This window comes from Palaemon carinicauda, chromosome 3, assembly GCF_036898095.1.
Source record: "Palaemon carinicauda isolate YSFRI2023 chromosome 3, ASM3689809v2, whole genome shotgun sequence".
Lineage (NCBI taxonomy): Eukaryota > Metazoa > Arthropoda > Malacostraca > Decapoda > Palaemonidae > Palaemon > Palaemon carinicauda.
In genome coordinates this window covers 179,484,728-179,496,884 of record NC_090727.1, presented here as the reverse complement: position 1 = coordinate 179,496,884, position 12,157 = coordinate 179,484,728, and the positions used below count along the sequence as shown (strand labels likewise).

At 41.5% G+C, this 12,157-nt stretch overlaps 1 pseudogene; it reads left to right on the top strand.

Annotated features, from left to right (window-relative positions):
• Positions 1–6,341, top strand: part of LOC137635584 (probable chitinase 10) — a 175,439-nt pseudogene extending 169,098 nt beyond the window's left edge.
• The last annotated feature ends 5,816 nt before the right edge of the window (positions 6,342–12,157 follow it).

Below are 12,157 nucleotides of genomic sequence, written 5' to 3'. Positions count from 1 at the left end.
TTCAAGGACTTTTTCCAAGATGAAGGAGAATGAGTCTGCGTCTAGGGACCATTCTGACTCTATCGGCTTTTGCCTGGATAGAGCGTCCGCCGTCACATTGCGGTACCCTTGTAGGTGAACTGCTGATAAGTGCCATCTTTTCTTTCTTGCCAAACAAAAGATAGCCAACATCACGTGATTGATGTAGGGCGATCTCGAGCCTTGTCGGTTCATACATTTCACTATCACTTCGCTGTCCAAGACCAACTTGACGTGGGCTGATCTGTGAGGGGGATAGTTTCTTCGTCAGGAAAACTGCCATGGCCTCCAGAATGTTGATGTGAAAGGTCTTGAACTGGCGTGACCAGTTCCCTTGTACTTTCCTTTGATGGGAATGACCTCCCCATCCTTCCGGTGAGGCATCCGTGTGGATGACCACTGACGGTTGCGGTGGTTGTAAGGGAATAGTCCTTGCTAAACTCTTGACCTTCGACCACGGCCTCAGAAGCGATCGTAGTAAGGTCGGTGTCGGTCTTTGTTGATCTCTTCGAGCGTTTGATGTGTATCTTCTCCAGACTCCTGACGCTTTCTTTAGCTGTGCTCTTAGCACTGGGTCTGTTACTGCTGCGAACTGGAGAGAGCGTAGTACTCTTTCCTGTTGACGTCTTGAAATCTTGTTGGATTTCCGTAGTCTCTTGACAGAACCTGCAATCTCTCTCCTCTTCTTCGTTAGAATGGAAAGGCCGTGTGACTGCAAGTTCCAATGGATTCCCAACAAATGAAAGTCTTGAGCTGGAGAGAGGTGAGACTTCTTGTAGTTGATCTTGAATCCCACATGATTCAGGAACTGGATCACCTTCGTGGCTGCCTGCAGACAAGCAGTCTTGGATGCTGCCCATACCATCCAGTCGTCCAGGTATGCTGCTACCCGAATGCCTTCTAAGCGTAGCTGTTGTACGACTGTGTCCACAAGTTTAGTGAATATCCTTGGGGCTCCGAAGGGCATGGCTTTGAAGACATACTTTGTCTTTTGTAACTTGAATCCTAGGTAGGAGGAGAGGGGGCGGCTGACTGGAAGGTGCCAGTAAGCATCTGCTAGGTCTATTGAGACTGTGTTCACCCCTTTCGGTAACAGGGTCCTTATGTGTTGTAAGGTTAACATCCGGAACTGGTTGTTCTCGATGAACTTGTTGACTGGAGACAAGTCTAGAATGACTCTGAGCTTGTCCGAGTCATTCTTGGGAACACAAAACAGCCTTTCCTGGAATTTGATGGACTTTACTTTCCTTATGACCTTTTTGTTCAAGAGTTGTAAGGTATATTATTCCAATAAGGGGGTGGAGTGTTGGAAGAATTGAGGAAAGGAAGGTGGAGTTCTGTTCCATTTCCACCCTAGTCCATCCTTGATTAGGCTGTGGGCCCAAGGATCGAAGGTCCAACGATCTCGAAAGTGAAAGAGTCTTCCTCCTACCTGGAGCATCTCATTGCTTGGATGATCCAGAGGGTTTGTTACCCTGACCACGTCCTCCTCTACCCCTTGAGGGGTTTCTTGAGGAGCCTGGTCTAGATCTTCTACCTTTTGGGCGAAAGGTAGTGGTGTGCCTCTCAAAGCCCGGGTTAAAGGCTGGTGACTGGGCTACTAACTGATGAGGCACCATGGAAAGTGGTTTGCGGCTGGGCAACCATTTGGGGCACTGTGGTCATAGTAACAGTGGGATGTTGCGCAGGTTTATGAGGCACTCGTGGCTTCTTCGTCTTCCTATTATTGGGTTGGGGACCAGCGTCAGAGGATGATTTCCTTTTGGAAGATATGCCCCACTTTTGGAGAAGGTTCCTATTCTCCGTGGCGGCTTTAGCAACTACCTCTTGGACTGATTCCTTTGGGAAGAGGTCTTTGCCCCAGATACATGAAGGGATTAACTTCCTAGGCTCGTGCTTGACCGTTGCATTGGAAAACACGTACTCTCTACAGGCCCTCCTGGACTTCACGAAAGCGTACAGGTCCTTGACTAGTGAAGCCATGTGCATCTTGGCTAAGACCGTGTACATATCTGGGGTACTAGAGATGCCTGCACACATCTCCATGCAGTTCTGGAGAGACAGAGAGGCTGCTAGTCTCTCTTTTGTCTCCTGTTCTCTTCGCAGAAGAAAGTCCGACAGCTTCGGAAGGTTTTCATTGAACTGCTGTCCTGCGATATCTGCATCTAGTTTTGCGACCGTGAAGGCTAGATGGACTTCGTTCCAGTCCTTCTCGCCCATAGGCAGGGCTAGAGACAATGGTCTACACTCCTCTAGTGTAGGGCATGGTTTGCCCGCATCAACTGCCTTTAGTACGCAGTGGAGAGCTTTAGACGTAAAGGGAAAAGCTCTGGAGGAAGGAGCAAGGAAGGTAGGGTGCCTCTTGCTCAAAGCAGAAACCTTCGAGTTTGTATATCCTGCTTTCTTCAGGCTACTCGTCAAGAGAGCCTGTGCCTTGTCGTGGTAAAAAACCATGACCTCCTTAGGTTCCATCTCTTCTTTAGACGCAGGTTCGTTCTTCAACCTGATGAAGCACTCCTTATACGCCGCAAAGTTCGACCAGAATTGGAGATCGTCGAGGGGTATGGCCTCCATCTTCTCCGAGACATAGAGTTTCCCATTCATCATGGCCATGAACTCCGCCGGGTTGGTTTTGGAGCATTGAGGTAAGTCAGAGACTCTGGACCGCTTGTAGGAGCCGCGAGAAGCGACTGCGCGGTTGCTTCCCTGACTTCCTTCCTCATCTCTTGCTGTTCCTTGCGCATAGTTTCCATCATCAGCTGGATCTGCGCCATGAACGCTTCACCCTTGGGTAACAGCGGGTCTGGTTAAGGGGTTGGGGCCGTACAGGTTGACGGCACAGGTTGATATGACGTCACAGACAGTACAGGGTTTTCCGTCTCTGTCGATCCGGATTCTTCTTCCTCCTCGGGTGGCTGGGCCACCTCTTCTTCAGGATCTTCTTAAAGGAGATCCTTTTCGGTATCCGAGGACACCTCCGACATCCTTTCCTGATGGATGTCGATGCCTTCCAAAGCCTTATTAATGTCGGTCTCTATCGCCAGTTGTATGCAGGGAGGCTCGACTCGTACCTGAGGCACAACCGCATCAGATGTTGCCTTAGGGAACAGAAGGCTTCTGATTGTCTCGCTTGGTAGGTAAGGTCCGAAGAGTTCTTCTGGAACCCTCTTACCCACTTCCGAAGTGTTTCCCTCGCAGTATCCCTTGACTCCGCCGTCTTGGGATCACCAAAATCCTTGGATATCAAAGCCGACCAGACATTGCAACCCTTGGAGTCCCAATACCAGAGGGTTTCAGTTGCGATGGAGCAGGGGGCATGATACCTGCAAATGTTGTGGCCACAAAAGTTATTACTTTTGTGACTGCAGTACGTAACCGCACACTTCACCTTGGGCTCCTTCTGTAAGGAAAGAAAGAGTGAAATGAGTATGGGGTAATTTATCAAACTGATAAATAATTCACATGCATTAATAGTAATTTTACTATTATAATTATAGCTTAGGATAGTAAGCTAGAAAGGAAATAGAAAAGACATATCTGTGTTTCCTCTCCAGGCAATTGCTGTGACCTCCCTCAATATTAATATTTAAAATTTCCTTATTAGGGAAATATAGGGTGGAATAGCTCTAGTACATAGAGCTGGAGTCAGTGTATACTAGCACTAACTCCCCCACAAGTGAAATATTAATACTGTAGGGTAAAGATTTTATGTTCTGATGATCTAGGATACATCAGAATGTTGAAGGAATACTTCACTTCAACATTTGCTTAGCGGTCTCAACAATGGACTGTGAAAGGATACACTGAATATGTTGGAAAATCATACTACTGCATGTTATATACTGTAGTTTTCTAACTGCTGTATTTGCTATACTGCAGGTATACTGGCTACTGTATAGTCTTATACTGTAGTTCTGCCGGCATACTAACGGCTAGGCTAGTACCTGGCGGCACTAGCCGACAGAGAGAGAGAAAGAATGGAGAGTAGGACTACCGTATTATTATAGTTTTGTACAATAATTAGGGTTGTAGGGACTACTGTCTCTACTGCCTTCTTTCCAGAATGAGGATTCAAATGGAAGGGGAGAGATTGTATTAATTCTAGCTTCCATCCAGCCACAATATCTGTTGCCGGCTGCACTGCCAGTTACAGGGTTTGTGGATGGCAGTCCAAGAGAGGACTGAAGCATACTCAAAGTTATAAGGGGTCTCCCACCGGCAGCCTTCATGGCTGGCACAACCTTTCCCGGAGCCTTGCTTCCGTTAGGGGGAAGGTCGAAGCGGCAATCTGGCCGCCTTTGTAGGAGCCCGGCCGGCATCGTAATCAACAAGGCAAGCGGGGAGATTGTAGAATACCGGCCACAGAGGTTGTGACGGCTAGGTCGTCACTAAAGGACAGAAGGGGAAGGGAAAGGCGTCTTATATTTTGCATAGAAAGAAGGCAGCAGTATGCCTCCTACTGTTGGCGGGAAATCAAGGAAACAGTTTCCTACGCCGGCGCTGTCCTGGGCGGCAGAGGAATAACGATTCCTTAGACTAAGACATTGCCAGATATAAGACATGTCTTCTAGTCCACAAGGGAGAAAGGTGGCGGCAACTGTACTACCACTTTTGGTTGTGGACTAGGGAAGCCGGGCTTCTTATGCCGGCAACTGTGTAACCGGTAGGGGAATGACTAATCCCCCATTGGTAGAGTTGCCGAAAACAAGACTGAATACTCTGAGTTACCGTCGTATTTCAAAGCCGGGATACTCACCGGCAAAGAGGCTGGACAGAAACACTATCTCAGTCAAGCCGGAGTACACTACTCTATGGCAAGACCAAAGATAGGGTTGCCACCTAAAGGCGGCACTCAGAGGGAAGGAAGGGTTTATCCTTAAATCTCTAAAAGAGACGAGTATCGAATTATGATAGTAGTTCTAGGAGATGTACTATCTCCGATTGAATAATAAAACGATACAAGAGGATAAACGGGGATAACATTACTAAAGTATACTAAAACGAGTTAGGCTAGCCTAACTCGAGTCGGGATCTCGGCTACGCTATATCACCGAGGCCCTAACATGTACTATTGAAACGTTTTAACAGAAGAGGAAATATTACATGTGTAATCTTATCTTCACTAGTATAATTTGCTTAAATAGCTAGAATTCATTACTACTAATTAAATAAAACATTCATGGGGTACGACAGCGGTCCAAAATGGCCGCCTCTGGTCATGGCTCTGCTCCACTTAAACACAACTAAATTTTGCTAATTTAACTGTGAGAAGGGAGCCAAAAATTATACACAGGAAAGATTAAATACTCAACTTTCCAGAGGATGAAGATGATGGAGATTGCATTGTAATAATCCTTGTAATAGTAGCAAAACTGAGAGAAGTTGGGAGAAACACCGTGCTTAATTAGCTACTACAAAAGGAATAGTTCGCCGTAGTAGTACGGGGAGGGGATCCACCGGGTAACCTTGATGACGGCTCCCCTTCAATTTCGCCACTCTTCCCCCTCAAAGCTAAAACTCTATTCGGGATGAAGATTCCTATGTGTCGTATCAAGAAATACGTCCCTTGATATTATGCGATATTGTAATAATCCTTGTAATAGTAGCAAAACTGAGAGCAGTTGGGAGAAACACCGTGCTTAATTAGCTACTACAAAAGGAATAGTTCGCCGTAGTAGTACGGGGAGGGGATCCACCAGGTAACCTTGATGACGGCTCCCCTTCAATTTTACCACTCTTCCCCCTCAAAGCTAAAACTCTATTCGGGGTTAAGATTGCTATGTGTCGTATCAAGAAATACATCCCCTGATATTATGCGATATCCTTTAGAGTTATTTTAAGGATACTCGCGCCAGGAATTAGAATTCTGGATACCTGTGATAAATTCTCTGGGAGTATCACGGTAGCCAAATATCCCTTAGAAAGCTGCCTAAAGGAACCTTCCATCAGGACGACATGGCTGAGCCCAAATACATATATATATATATATATATATATATATATATATATATATATATATATATATATATATATATATATATATATATATATATATATATATATATATATATATATATATATATATATATATATATATATATATATATATATATATATATATATATAATTTTTATTTTGCATTTCTGTTGACAGGATTATTACAAGTTTTTGCTGATAAAAATATTTATTAGATATTATATTTCCAGGTGAACATGATGTGTTCTGATGGAAGTACAGCAACTTTCAAGTGTCCAATTAATCTGGCTTGGAGTTCATCTGCAATGAACTGTGTACCTTTCTCTGACCCAACAGCTGGTTGTTAAGTTCAAACGAAGTTCTAAGTGCTGTAAAGTGGCTGTAGACTACACTAATGCAAGAAGAAAAAATTGTCTAAATGTCATAATCCCTTTTTGCTGTATTGATATTTCTCTTACTGTCCCTCAGTTATTTAATATATAATTTCTTAGAATATGAAGAATATAAACCTAGATTCAAAGACCAAGCATTCAAAATTCTTATTGTTATAAATGTGCAGTTCTATTAAAAGCAATATTAATTCACTTTATATTAATGACATTATTTTAGGTAAAGGTTAGAAATCTTTCAACTATGTCAAATTTACTTATGAAAACTATTTATAGAAATATAAAGTAACAATATACATTTTGTGAATTTTTTTTTTCTAAAAATAAGTTGAATATTGCATTTAAAGTAATTTTTTACCCTCTATCACCTTTTTTATTTCCCTTATTTACTGGTAAATTTAACATCACATTCCTCATAGTTATGATCAATATTAAATAACACTTTTACATTCTTTACTGCCAAGTAATGATCATTGTTAAATAACACTTTTATCTTCTTTACTTCAAAACACAAATTTTTCTAAATTTTTGGTAATTATAATTTAGTTTTTTCACTAATATGAGCTTTTATTACAATATGGAAGTTCATCATCCCTGTGATGCATGGAAAAAAATAAAATCACTGCATGTCAATAAGATACAGTATTTCATTTTATTTTAACTTCCTTGGTATAGATTGTAAAGATTGAAGTAAAAGAAAATGCTTAATTTTGGAAAGGTGTACAACCATATCTATATTAGCCCTATTTGTAAGTTTATAAATCCCACTTTCCATTCCTGAATATTTGAAATTATTCTGTAGATTTAAAGATTTAGGTATGTTTGACCGTTGCTTCTTTTTTAGTCTAGGTTACGGCTGTAAGAAATAGAAGGGGTTAATGATGGATCCATAATAAGTAAATGATGGGTTTGCATTCAATAAATCAATTTTATTCTATGAAAAAGAATAGATTGATTTGACATCATAGTCATTAATATTATTCTGAACTGAAATTTACGAGAATCAAGATGGCGAAGAAACCCCAGAATAGGCTAGTGAAATATGACTAAGACCTCGTAGATGAGCTAAAGAATCTTGTGTTTTAAAGAGCAAGTTATAATTCTAAGACGTTGAGCTGTGGTAATTATGAACTAGTAGAAAACTATACTCTGTAAAGTGCAGTGGTTGCTAATATTTGCCAGTGTTTACTATTGCACTTAAAACATCAACAATTAGAGAGAACAAAGATTAACAGGGAAATTAAGGCATACCTACCCGACACAGAAGTAAGTACTCGATGTTACAATGATAAAAGGGATCCAGACAGTTACAGGTCAAGCATCAGCCACCCCTGGAATTTTCAGAAGTTTGAACTTATGAATGCAGACCAAGACCTGGAGGAAAATGGAGTCAGACTCCCCTAGCTCAGTGGGTGGAGGCTTAGCGCTGACCAGTGCTGATTGAACACCATAAGAACAATCGTCAATCAAAATTTCCACTTCCGGGCTTATACCCAGCTGGGTCAGGGGTGGGTCACAGTCTTCATCTTGAGGCGCAGTAAGGGAATGAGACCTAAGAGGAGATACCATGAGAGGTGGAGCTGAGTTGGCTACTACGGCTTGTTGAATCCTCCACTGAAGAACAGGGTCATCAACAACCTTTTGGCCAATTTTTCGGCAGGGAAGACTTGTCCTTCCTACCCTAGGACTTTACCATAAAGGAGGTAACAATGCTACAGTATGTTTCCTTTGGAAGGCCTATTCCTCTTATGTTTGTCCAAATTAATAGCAGTTCTACTTATTTCTTATACCTCCACTACCTGGTATAGGAATTGTGACCTTGTCCCCCGCTGGTTCCAGACATATGCCAATGTTGCCTTATTGTCGTAAAATGCTGCCGTGGTCTCCCCTCCCAACAGTGGTTCCTAATTGTGAAGCTCTTGGCAATTGATTTGGTGGGTAGATTTCCTTGAGGTCCATTTTCATGATGATGTAAATGATCTAGAGTCGCTTCCCATCCTTCCTGTGAAGCGCCTGTGAACAAAGAAAGGTCTGAAATTTTAATTTTCAAAGAAACTCCCTGGGATAACCCACTGCAATTGTCTCACTAACTCAGCAGTTGAAATTGATTTTTCATGACTGGAATTAAAATTGTCTGGATTGACTATTCTGTTCTCATGTAGATCGAGATGAAGTAAAACCTGATCTTTTGGCATCCTATTTCAAAGAATTTCTCTAAAAAAAAAAGGTCATGGTACCTAAAAGTCTCATCTTCAGATGTGGAACAGACTCAAACATTTTGAATTTTTCAGCAGTATAAGAGAGGACAGTATCCTTTTCAACACAGAAAAACTTCCCAAAAGGAACTGTAGCTACTACCATTCCTAAATATAGAATCTTCAAAGTTGGAACCAAAATAGACTTCTTCAAATCACCCAGGATCACCAACCATTACAGTAACCTGGACCACAACCACATTTGTTGAACTCAAACCCTTGCTAAAAAAAATAGCCATTCGTCTAGGTATAAAAGAATCGTTATCCCCGAATTCTTAACAATTTTGAAATGGGATCATGGCGTCCATCATCCTGGAGAACACTTGAAGGCCTTTCCTTGAATTGAGATGAAGAGAAATGTGAAAATATGCATCTGAGAGGTCTGTCAAAAATATCCAATCTTATAATTCATTATCACTCCCAGAAATGTTGAGGCTCTTTCCATTGAAAAACTTTGTATGAAATACAAACTTTCTCAAACTTTCTGAGGTGCAAGACACCTAGAACTGGTCTCCAACCCCTTGAAGCTTTGGGGACAAGGATGAACCTGTGATAAAATAAAACCAAAACCACTGAGCTGGATTTAAGACGTATCCTATTACATATTTTTTTCTTTATTGTTATTATTACTAGCTAAGCTACAAGCCTAGTTGGAAAACCAGGATGCTATAAACCCAGGGCTCCAACAGGAAAAAATAGCCCAGTGCGGAAAGGAAATAAACAAACTACAACATGAGTAATAAACAATATAAAATATTTCAAGAATGATAACATTGAAATAGATCTTCCATAAATAAATTATAAAGACACTTATGTCAGCCTGTTTAACATAAAATCATTCGCTGGAAGTTTGTACTTTTGAAGATTCACCGATTCAACTGTCTGATTAGGAAATCATTCCACAACTTGGTCACAGCTGGAATAAAACTTCTCGAATACCGAGTAGTGTTGAGCCCTATGATGGAGAAGGCAAGACTACAGTATAATATAATTTAATGCAGTGAGCAAAACGACATTTGCAATATGAAAAGACTATTTGTTGACTTTTGCAGCTGAAAATCGTAGGCATGTGAGTTAGGTGATGCTTACCCTAAGCATAAAAAAAAATGACTAACAAACAGCTTCTTGGAACCTATTAAGTTTGTAAACTGAGGACTTTCTGTATTTAAAATCACAATTTTTTTATAGTAATGTGTATCTTTCTAACTAATGTATACAAACAAGTGTTCTTTAAAAGGTGTAAGAGAATTTGGCTGATAAAATTTATAACAAGGTACTGTATATATACAGTAGTTACTAGTATGTTGCTGAGAAGCTTCGGCCCCTGCCTACACACTGAGTAGCCACTTAGACCTTCACCTGGGAACTGTGGGTTGGATGAGGTGGGAAGTAAAACTTGAACGACTCCGGTTTGTATAGTTTGAAAAAACAATTACTTTGCAAAGTTTGGGATTTGTTCCTACACGAATACACTTGCTTCCTTTAACTCCTTCCCTACGGTGCAATGTACGTCACAATAACAGATTTTGACATAGGAAAAATCTATCTTTGGGTGAGATATCCATGTCGTCCTGATGGACGTTCCTCTTTGGCAGTTTCTACTTGGGATATTTCTGCGAGTGATATACCAGAGAAATTTACCTTAGAGGTATAAACGGAGTTCCGACCTCCTGAGTGAATATCCCGAGATATCGTGTATAAAGGTTAAAGGTCAAAGGTGTCTGGTTTCAGTTCCAGTTCCATCAGAATAGAGGCTCACTAGAACGTCAACCGGGTAAGCCCAACCCCGCCCTGTGGTGCCCTACCACAGCAGTGTCCTCCCCAGTAAACAGCTTAAACTCATGGTACCAGGCGGGGATCGATCTGCTGCCATGCGAATGCTAGGCAAACACATTACCACTTTACTGGCCAGGAGGCTCAGAAACGTGTTAATAACAAGCCATGGTTATCCTTCCTCGAATTGAGTTACCCTTGTCTCGAAGGAAAGGTGCGGGTAGGATACGTGGGCCGGAGAGCCATTACAACTCCCAATCTCAATGTGCTACAACTAACACGTTTCCTGTTGAATCATTCCAGGAGCAGCCATCACATGACGCTAGGTCTCACACTGAGAAATGGGAGGGGATGGAAAAGTAATGGGGGGCCATCAGGACGACATGACTATCTCACCCAAAAATAGATTTTTTCTATGTCAAAATCCGTTTTTTCAGCTCGAGCCATGTCGTCCTGATGGAAGTGCACCGGAGAATTATTCTCAGTTGTGTAACTCCATAGATATAAGCATACTTCCCACAGCATTGGTAACTATGGTAGCGAATGATGAGACTAGGTGAGAGGTATGTCCCAAAGTGGGAACAAAGTAAATCAATAGCACAGTCCCACTCACTGTGAAGAAGAACTTTGTCTCCAGTAGATGAAAAGACCTAAGTCTATCAAAGGAGGGTTAAAAAATTTTGATACACTACTTTTATTTCATATAGATAGCAGGTCCAAAGAAAGGAAATGCAAAAAGGAATGGTAGTGTTTTAATGTTTCCGAAAGTACATACATGCACTAATAACAATTCAAGATATACTGTACAATATATACATATACAGAAAACCAGAAGTTTTCATTCCCCAAAATTATGGAACAGAGTAAAAAAACAGTAATACTTGTGACATAAATGGAAAATATCACCTGTGACTCGTTATAATATTAAAAAGACATAAGGAACAAAAGATCATAGTTCCCTTGCACAATGTAGACTGAGAAGTCCCAATTATTCAGTTCAAAAGAGTCCATGCAGAACACTTAAGAAGCTGGTTTAATCACACTACCAGCTGCCACCACGAAGTGTTTAATCTCTGCCAACTGACGTAGGTAATGTTCAAAGAACACTCTTGAACATTTCAATCTTGTGTAAGCCTGTAAGCCTCCAAAGGACATATTGGAAAAAGTTTAAGGAAGAGGCAACTTTTCTAGGGTCATGACCTGCTGGAATACTTTCCGGGTAAGCCCTTCTGATGAAGTAGGTGAGTTTCGACCTTAGCTGTTTCAGAGAAAGATTAGATCCTGTCGACTCCCTTTTAAAAAGTTGAACACCTTTAAAAGACCGACTCTTGGATAGGTAGGCTTAAGGCACTCCAAGAGGCACAGAGAAGGGACCTCCTGTAGTGGAACAATTTTCCAGGGACCCCGGCATTTCGTGGGAAGATTGTTTTGCACCAAGAATGCAGGATCTGGATAAAGGTTTACATCCCCCAAATCTGAGAATTCTATGTGGCCATCATCCTTTGAAAGGGCTACAATCTTACTGACCCTAGCATCCGAAGCCATAGCAACCAAAAAGATAGACTTTTGAGCAAGATCCCTCAGAGGCAGAGGCGTTATCTATCGAAGAGGCAAAGTGCAGGACTTTATCCAACGACCATGAAATAGCATTGGGAAGAGTATTAGGTTTCAGTTTAGCAGAATCCTTTGGGATCTTATTAAACAGCTCACTATTGAGTTCAATATCAAAAGTATACGCGATCGGTC